Source organism: Apis dorsata, unplaced genomic scaffold (genome assembly GCF_000469605.1).
Source record: "Apis dorsata unplaced genomic scaffold, Apis dorsata 1.3 scaffold_77, whole genome shotgun sequence".
Taxonomy (NCBI): domain Eukaryota; kingdom Metazoa; phylum Arthropoda; class Insecta; order Hymenoptera; family Apidae; genus Apis; species Apis dorsata.
The window spans coordinates 316,642-326,099 of NW_006263375.1; the positions used below are offsets into that span (position 1 = coordinate 316,642).

The following is a 9,458-nucleotide window of genomic DNA, read 5'->3' on the forward strand; positions in this document are numbered from 1 at the left end:
CACACATAAGACCAGCAATCATTAAAACGAGGCATTTCGGCGAATCTTTAAGAAGCTTAACGATTTAACGATCCACAGAGACAGATTTTATACATACTTTTTGGATGATAAATAATTGGATGATAAATCTATCTCTGTGCGAAGAATTTCTTCATTCAATAGTGGACGATGCAAATCTTTTGAATTCGAATAAATGAAAATTGATGATCGATATGTTACATCTCTGATTATATTTCTAATTCGATATGTTTTCGTTTTTATTATTAAAAATATATAACGGGAACAGAATTAATTTTCCATCTGTTCGAGTATCTCTCATTTCGAAACGTATAATTTCTTACGTATTTTTTTTTTTTTTTTTTTATTTATCATCGATGTACATACACGCCTGATAAGGAACTTGAGTTTCGTGATTTTTCACCGAAGCGCATCGAATATACGAGCTCTACACGATTCAATTAACCGTAACTCAATCAGGTACAGGCGAGTTGTTGATAAATTTTTTAAAAACGAACCGTACGAAAGATGAAATCACCGCTACAAACACCTCACACGTATATAAATTTGCAAAAGGAAATCGAATCATCCTCTAACGATGTGACAAAACGAAATTTCTTATCGCACTTTATGCACAAACTTCATGAAATACGTATTCCTCTTAACAGTTAATTTACTTTAAAAGAAAAAAGAAAAAGAAAAAATAAGAGGGAGAGAGAGAAAGAGAGAAAAATTAAAATTGCATCAAAATCGCTTCATTACTTCCAACAACGAACGATCCTCGAACGATATCGTTATCATTACCATCGATTACACGAAACACACATTCGAATACACGATCTCCAAGCCACGGCTTGCGGAGAGCGAGAGAGAGGTTATATCGTAAAACTTTCTAACCTATACACGTTACGTGTATATCGTGTAAAAGGGGCACGATCCTCCAGGTGGAGTACACGGAATTAAAGTAATCCAGGATGATTCGACGAGGGAGGTGGCTATCATATGTCAGGTGTACGTGTGTACACACCTGGACAACCGGTCGGAAACGAGAAACTAGCCTAGTTTTACAGCCAGTTTCTGTGCGCGGGCATGCGTCGAACACGGGTGCATGACTAATGGAAGTATGTGATTAAAACTTTCGTCGCAATTTCTAGCACGTGAAAACTTCCCCCTCCTCTTCCTTCTCCCGTCAAAGCGCAACAAAATTTAAGCATCGTGTTTTATATATACATATATTATATACATACACACACGTCCATTCGGTGGATTATGTTCGAGGATTCTCCAATTGTCCTTTTCGCTCCGACGGCTTTAAATTCACCTCGTGAAAATGCTACCTGGAGATAATTAGAAGCTTTTTTTTCTCCTCTCTCTTTTTTTTCGTCTTCTCTTCTTCCGCGACACAGAGCTTCCGCGTCCCTCGTCGGAAATATTTCACGCATTTCGAGACATCGTTCCGCGCCCTCTCGCGGAACGCTTCAACTCTGCCTATTTATACGGGATTCCTCTACTCTCCTCTGGAAGGGAGCCGTTTCGAAACGAAGATTAAAAGAGGATGAAATTCAACGGGGATGAAATATTACTTTTGATTGATTTACGATTTTAAATGTCGCGGATCCTTTTTTCCTTTTTTTTTTTTTAACTCGATGGCAGGTGATTTATATTTTTTTTCGATCGATTTTTTTTTTTCGAGATCGCTTCGATAATGTTTCGAATCGATCGAAACCCATTCGATCGATTTCGAACACGCGGCGGGTAAAAACAACGCGGTGTGAATTTTTTGCCGACAGAGACACAAGTCGAACTTGTCGAGGAACGGTAATTAATTTGCTAACGGAAGGCCCGGAACGCGTGCGTATGAATCGACGGGGCACGGCCGTTTAATTGCTTCGAAATACAAATTCCACGTTTTTTCGAGCGGGCGGGGAGGGGGAAGGGGGAGGGGAGCGAGTGACGTACGAAAATGAAACAGGTGTTAGGTATTTCGAGCGATGTCATTGCAATTACCGCACTCTTTTCTCCCTCCTCCATCCACCGTTTCTCGTCCAATTTTCTCAAACTTTTCCTTTTTTTTTTTTTTTCGCCCACCACCGTTCCATGGAAATAATGAATATCTCTCGAATTTTTCATCCGCGTTATACATCCCCGCACGGGAATAAAAATCGAAGAAGAAGAAGAAGATACGAGACGATTCGATTCTCGATTTTCGGAAACGAGGGATATTTTTTCGTCCACGAAATTGCGCCATTCGATCGCGTATCACGTTACACGTATATACAGTGTACGTGCTAATCGATCGTTATGATTATCGCGAAACGAGGGGGAATCGAATCGTTAAGTCGATGATAAAAATCAAACGAATCTATTTTACACAGAATTGCGCAAATTTACAAATTTCATCAAACGAAACGCGAACTTCCAATCAAGGAACACATCCCACCAAATAAATTTCTTCCCCGAGTGTCAATCAATTTTCGTGAAACCGCAGACCGAAATGGAACGATATATTCCTTCGGTTCTCCAATATAATGCTCGATCCAGGAGAATATTTTAAATCTCCTTTGAAATTTCAAACGGGCAATATTCCTAAATACCTCGTATTTATGTATTGTAAAAATTCGCAAACGAGTTAATCATTACGTATATTAAATTGAGCGAGCGAGATTTATCGAAATATTAAGATGAAATATCTCTTATTATTCAAATTACAATTGTCACGATTTTTCGCGAAGCAAGAAGAATATTTCAAAACTCTTTTAAAATTTCAAACGAACATATTCCTTCGCATACAAATTAATCACCACGCGTGTCGAATTAATTTGAATCAGATTTATCGAAACTGAAGACGATGATTGTTATTATCCAAAAATTACAATTGTCGCGACATATTTCGCGAAATAAGAACTCGAAAAAAAATTGGGAGGAAAAAAGAAGTTTGGAATATTTTAAATCTCATTTAATGAAATTTCAAACGAATAATATTCCTAAATATTATATACTTCGCATATTGTAAAAATTCGCAAACAAATCAATCATTATGTATATTAAATTATCAATTAAATGATAATCAATTAAATTTTTCTATATCATCGTCAATCACCTATTCAAATTACAATTGTCACGATTTTTCGCGAAATAAATACTCGATAAAAAATAATCGAAAAGAAAGAAGAAATTTGAAATATTTTAAATAACGTGAGTGAGATTTATCGAAGCTAAAAACGATAATCGTCTTATTATCTAATCACCAAAAATTATAACACGGCATTTGAAATAAGAAACCGTGGAATAGAAAAAATTGATAGGTAAGAAGATATTTGGAACACCCTGTAAATAGGAGAGCCGTAATCCCTTTTCCCAGTTGCGAATATTAGCTTTCATCAGTCGCTATAACCGTTTGAAGTTGTAACAGATCCTAGAAGCGTCAGACGATTCTAGTTAGCAAACACAAAGCAGACATCGAACTGTGAGCAATCAAACGGGGAATACGAGAGACGCTTCGTTAAACACTTTCCGGTTCGGATGGATTTAATGAACCTTAAAAATAATCTTCCTCTCGGCGCAAACGTAGCGTGGATAAAGCGAATTAATAACCGTTTAATAATTTTTCGTACGTTCACTCTGAACCTGTTTCGTTCAATTTTCTTTCTTCTTCTTCTTCTTCTTTTTTTTTTTTTTCGTCCCATGTTCAATTATTCCCCCCTTCTATGAAATTAAAACTCTCCTTAACTCTCTGTCTCTTTCTCATCATCGTCATCCGATAAATTACTTTCCCTATCATCGAACAAAAAATTATATAATTGCACATTTTTTTTTTATAACGAGTGAACATGTGTAAAAAAATATTCCTTTTTTAATCACAAAGAATCGAAGAAACTGTCCCCTCTCTGAATGAAAAGCTCACTTTCCCTATCATCCAACAAAAAAGAAAATTATATAATCGCATATTTTTTTTATAATGTGAATATATCGTCATTCCAAAAAATATTCCAAAAATATATATTTGAAAAAAATATTCCTTTTTTTTAATCATCGTTATTATTGTTATTATTACTTTGAACGAGCAAGATTCGGTCGAAGGGATCTCTGAAACGTGAAAAGTTCACTTTCTCTATCATCGAAAAAAAAAGAAAATTATATAATTGCACATTTTTTTTTATAACGAGTGAAGATATCGCATCGTCATCTCCATGTAATTGTTATTATTGTTATTATTATTTCGTTTGAACGAGCAAGATTCGGTCGAAGGGATCTCTGAAACGAATGAAAAACTCACTTTCCCTATCATCGAACAAAAAAGACAATTATATAATTGCACATTTTTTTTATAATAAATAATTATATAATTGCACTTTTTTTTTATAACGAGTGAATATATCGTCATCCCATGTAAAAAAATATTCCTTTTTTAATCACAAAGAATCGAAAAAACTATCCCTTCTCTGAATGAAAAGCTCACTTTTCCTATCATCGAACAAAAAAGAAAATTATATAATTGCACATTTTTTTTTTTTATAACGAGTGAAGATATCGCATCGTCATCCCCATGTAATCGTTATTATTGTTATTATTCGCTTGAACGAGGAAGATTCGCTCGAAGGGATCTCTGAAACGACTGAAAAGTTTACTTTCTTTATCATCGACAAAAAAGAAAATTATATAATCGCACATTTTTTTTATAACACGTAATTATATAATGCACATTTTTTTTTATAACGAGTGAAGATATCGCATCGTCATCCCTATGTAATCGTTATTATTGTTATTATTCGCTTGAACGAGGAAGATTCGGTCGAAGGGATCTCTGAAACGAGTGAAAAGCTCGATACGTTTCCCGATACGCACGATCGGTTCCCCGGAACCGCGATACGGTCGCGGGTTAAATCGCGTTAAACGACGAACACAGGAGGGAAACGGAGGGCCTTCGAAGGTTGCTTCGGATCGAAAAAATTACCTTTTTGACCCCGGCCACCAAATAAGCGAATTAACGACGGCCACCCATTTGCCACGGATGCCCGGCACGAGGGATGAAAAAACCGGCGATCCAAACGAGAACTGCTTCGTTTCGTTCCGCTCCCCTGTGCTCCTCTTCCGGAACTCGAGGTGAAAAAAAAGGACGCGTTTTCAAACGCGGCTGAACAACAAATCGATCGATCGTAGCGAAACGAAACTTTTCTCGAAAACTGATCGAAAAATCGATCGGGTTAGGGGATGAGCGGAGGGACGAGTTGGATGATGTTGGAGGAATTCGTAAGGAAGAATAGGTAGAGAATAGGGGAGATTTTTACGACGACTTTCATTTGACATTTTTTACGACGTAATTTGACGCGTAAAATCGGCGCGCGATGTTACGGTAATGGCGGAGAGAGGGCGACACCTTCGAAACAAATTGAATCGCGAGCAGTTGAACAATTGCCGCCTGATTGAATCTACTATGAAAATCTTCAACTTGTTACCGTTAGAATTAGCAAATGGGATTAGGGTAGATGGGAAACGCGGCAAGTGTAGCGCACCCGTAGGGGCTGCTACTCTCCCTCCTCCCAATTAACCGAGATTAATTTTCCACGACTTATTTAGTTTAACTTTACAGCATCTTGCCACTCGGACCGAGCTTGGGCGAAATTTACGCGAAACTTGATCGAAATGAAAAATAAATTTAACTCTTTATTTAAATTATCAAAGGATATTAAACTTCCCCTCCCCTTTATAAAACGAATAAGTTTTATTAAAAAATTTACGTACAAATATTTCCATTTGTCCAATTGATTTTGTAACCGATAATCTTCGAACACGCAATTAAGATAGAATTTTGCGAAACAATTCCAATTCCTTGGGGAAAAAAGAGCAAGTAACGAGGGGAAAAGTTGGCACGTTTGAATGCCCGAGCAAAAACACTGCTCCTTTCCCATCCACTCCTATCCCAATCCCTCGATTTTCCTTTCCCCCGTTTCGATCCCCTCGACCCGTGCATCAAAACTTTTTCCCTTTTATTCGACCTCAACTTCCGGTCGACCCATCGCCCAAACCCGCGCGTGCAACTTTCCCTCCCTCCGATTTTAAGTGTCTTCGGCTAGGAAAAGTCTCGATTAAAATTTTTACTTGATTCCACGACTTCAACGTTTCATCAAACTATTTCCACTGATCCATCGATGTGATATATATATATATATTTAGTTGCATTATACGTACGATTCTATTATACCTTGGCAGTATCGAGCAGTAGTACACGAAAAGGGGGTACACGTAATAGGAATATCATGATTTCTCGGTAAGAAGTATGGAAACCGAGTTACCTATAGCCCGACCTAGATCATCTTCTTGGAATGTAACCTACTGGATCCACGTAATAGTTCGACCGAGCTTCGTGAATGCGAACGCATGACAATCGAATTCAATGACACGTCGTTCGCGCCGATCGTTCGAATAACGCGTATTAACTGGACCAAATTTCGAAGTGTATGCAATAAAATTTTTTCGATTATATTATCCTCTTGTAAATCTTCTTTTTAAGTTATGGAATTACGAAGCTCAATTTGTAAATTCAAATTGTCCAATTTTAATTACGTAAGTTCGTTCGAACCTGAAAGTGAAAAATAGTAGAGTTTCAAACAACCCTCGAACGAAAAAACATCAATAATCATTTAGAATAGTTATCGTGTATATAAACGTAATTTTCACAAAACACAGTGAATCTAGTTACAAATAATTGGTGTACGAATTTACACAAAAAAATTCTGAATATTAAATTTCAAAACTTCAAAAATTAAAATTTTCTTTATAAGTGAATCCAGCTAAATTAATTTGTATATTCTTTTTTCTACAATATTATAAATCATAGTTTAAAAATCAATACAATTTTTCCATCGAAATTTAACGATTCTTTAATTTTTTTTTTTTTTTAGTTACTATATCAAGGAAGATAGAATTTTAGAAGATGTTTAACAAAGTTTCCGGAATCAGAAAACTCAGTTCGATGAACTGAAGTTTTTTGTAAAATTAGTTGCCACGTATCGGACATTGAATTATTCGTAAAATAATATCTCAAGAATAAAAGATCGATGGGAGGCAAACTGGACGTGAATATTTTTTTAAACAGATTTAAAAAATTGCAAGAGTCAAAGGGGAAGATTTTGTTACGGATAAAATTCCTTCTATATCCTTCATTATTATGCATTTTCTTTTTTATTCCAAACTAATTAAATGCAATATTAATTTTTTTCTACGAGATAATACAATTACAACAAAAAACAAACTATTGTTTCTCTAAAAAATTAATTTTGTCCGGTTAGCTCCCATTATTCGAACCGCTGTGTTTTGTCAATTCAAGCGAAATCATTTCTTGCGATTTTATTGGTCCATTTATTGACCAACAACAAAAATAAAAAAATCTCTTTCTCTTTCCCGTTAAACACTTTTCTGTAAGTACACGAAAATACACGACGATTCGAAACGATCCTGTTGTAAATTAATTTCCAATCGATTTATACGCCATTTGCAATTTCATATGCACGTTCATTCACCGGATAATCTATCCATCCCACGTTTTATCGATGAGTCGATGAGCACAGTGACGCGCCGCGCAGCGGTATGAATTTCTACTAATAATTTCAGCCGAGTGGTACGTTCCCGCCAAACGTACGAAATTTCGTACAGCAAATCGCAACGATGGGGCGCACTTGTGAACGCCAGGTCCCGATTGTTAAATCGCGGACGGGTTGAATATAGACGGGTAGAATATTTAGTAGAGCTCATTATCGTTTCTACCTAGCTAAACACGTTGGGAATCGTTGAGATTACGAGAGATTGAAATTGATCAGCCTTCTCCCTTTATCCCGTGGGAGGGATATTCCGTGAATAATCGGAGGGAAGGACGGGATTAAAGAAGCGAGAGGGGGGAAAAGAATTAACGAAACTTTGATGATAAATTTAAATAATAAACTCTCGAGGAGAATTTCGAGTTCGAGGGGAAAAAGTTGGATAGATATCGATTATGATTTAACTCCTCTTCTTTTCTTTTTTTAACATCATAGAAATCGATTTACCTCTGATCCCGAGTAAAATTCAATCTTGAAGGTTGTACAAGCTGTATAGGGAACGTGGGTTGAGTTTGGAAAGACCGCAAATGAAGTAGAAACTTCTTAACAAAATACGATCGCAATCAGGACGATAAACCGCGTCGTGTTTCTAACCAAGCGAGTGTAACGCGCTCTCCCTCCCTCTCCCGACACGAATCATGAATTTGTTTATACGTTATCCGGCCGCTCGTTCGATTTTTATTCCTTTTTTCCAAAAGGGTAAAAAAGAAAAAGATACGTGACACGATTAACGATCTACATATATATATATCCGTTTCGACGACGAATATATTTTATGTAACGCAACAAATGAAGTCGCGTGAAAATTTCACATCCCACGTGATTTAAAATTTAAACCCGTTAAACGAGAGGTATACGATCGCGCGTATGCACACGATCGCGCGTATACAATTATCACATCCCCCGTAAATTAGAGGTAATACTTCCTTCTCGTTTATTTACGTAATCACGTATTTCATTCACGTGCTTATTATTATTATTATTATTATTATTATTATTATTATTATATCACGGATTACATATTTTAATCATCCCCATATTTCACGTTTACGTAATAACGCGTCATATCGAATTTCGCTTCTCGGTTGTCGATCGATATCCCCTTCGATCGAGTTCGCTTCAAAAAAAAAAAAATCCACGATTTGCTAAATAAACCGTAGCCCATATCCTTTGATTCCCGCTCAAACGATGATTCTTCCCGTATCTTCCCATTTATCTTCCAGAGTGAAAAAAAAAAAAAAAAAAAAATTCACGCTTTGCTAAATAAACCGTAGCCCATATCCTTTGATTCCCGCTCAATCGATGATTCTTCCCGTATCTTCCCATTTATCTTCCAGCGTGAAAAAAAAAAAAAAATTCACGCTTTGCTAAATAAACCGTAGCCCATATCCTTTGATTCCCGCTCAATCGATGATTCTTCCCGTATCTTCCCATTTATCTTCCAGCGTGAAAAAAAAAAAAAAAAAAAAAGGAAAGAAAAGAAACTCGATCAGAGAAAAATCCTGCTCGTCGAAACTCGATCGTAATGAGCATGGGAGCATCGGGGCGTGCGACACGTCGTAGCGCGTGCACGTCGCCGATAAAAATCCTGTGAGTCGTAGCCGTCGTCGTCGTCGTCCTCGTCGTCGTTGGAGGGTTAAAATCAAAAGGCATGCGCTGGCAATCGGAGCACAAAGTGTGCCATTGAGATTTGTAACGCCTGACGGCGCAGCCAGACACGTCGAGGGCGCTGCTGCGGTAGCCTTCTCCCTCTCTCTCTCTCTCTTCTTCCCCTCTTCCTCCCAGTTTTCCACTTTTTCCTCCTTTTCTCTCCGTCTCCGTCTCTCTCTCTCGCCATCCCTCGAACACCGGTAACGCGTACACCCG

General features: G+C 37.2%; 1 long non-coding RNA gene across 1 annotated transcript in view; it reads left to right on the forward strand.

The window, feature by feature from the left end:
• LOC116184940 overlaps positions 1 to 9,458 on the forward strand; it is a 17,953-nt gene that overhangs the window by 6,582 nt on the left and 1,913 nt on the right. The window contains exon 2 of the long non-coding RNA XR_004149637.1: positions 8,089 to 8,093. This is a non-coding gene — a long non-coding RNA (uncharacterized LOC116184940). The remainder of the gene's footprint in view (positions 1 to 8,088; positions 8,094 to 9,458) is intronic.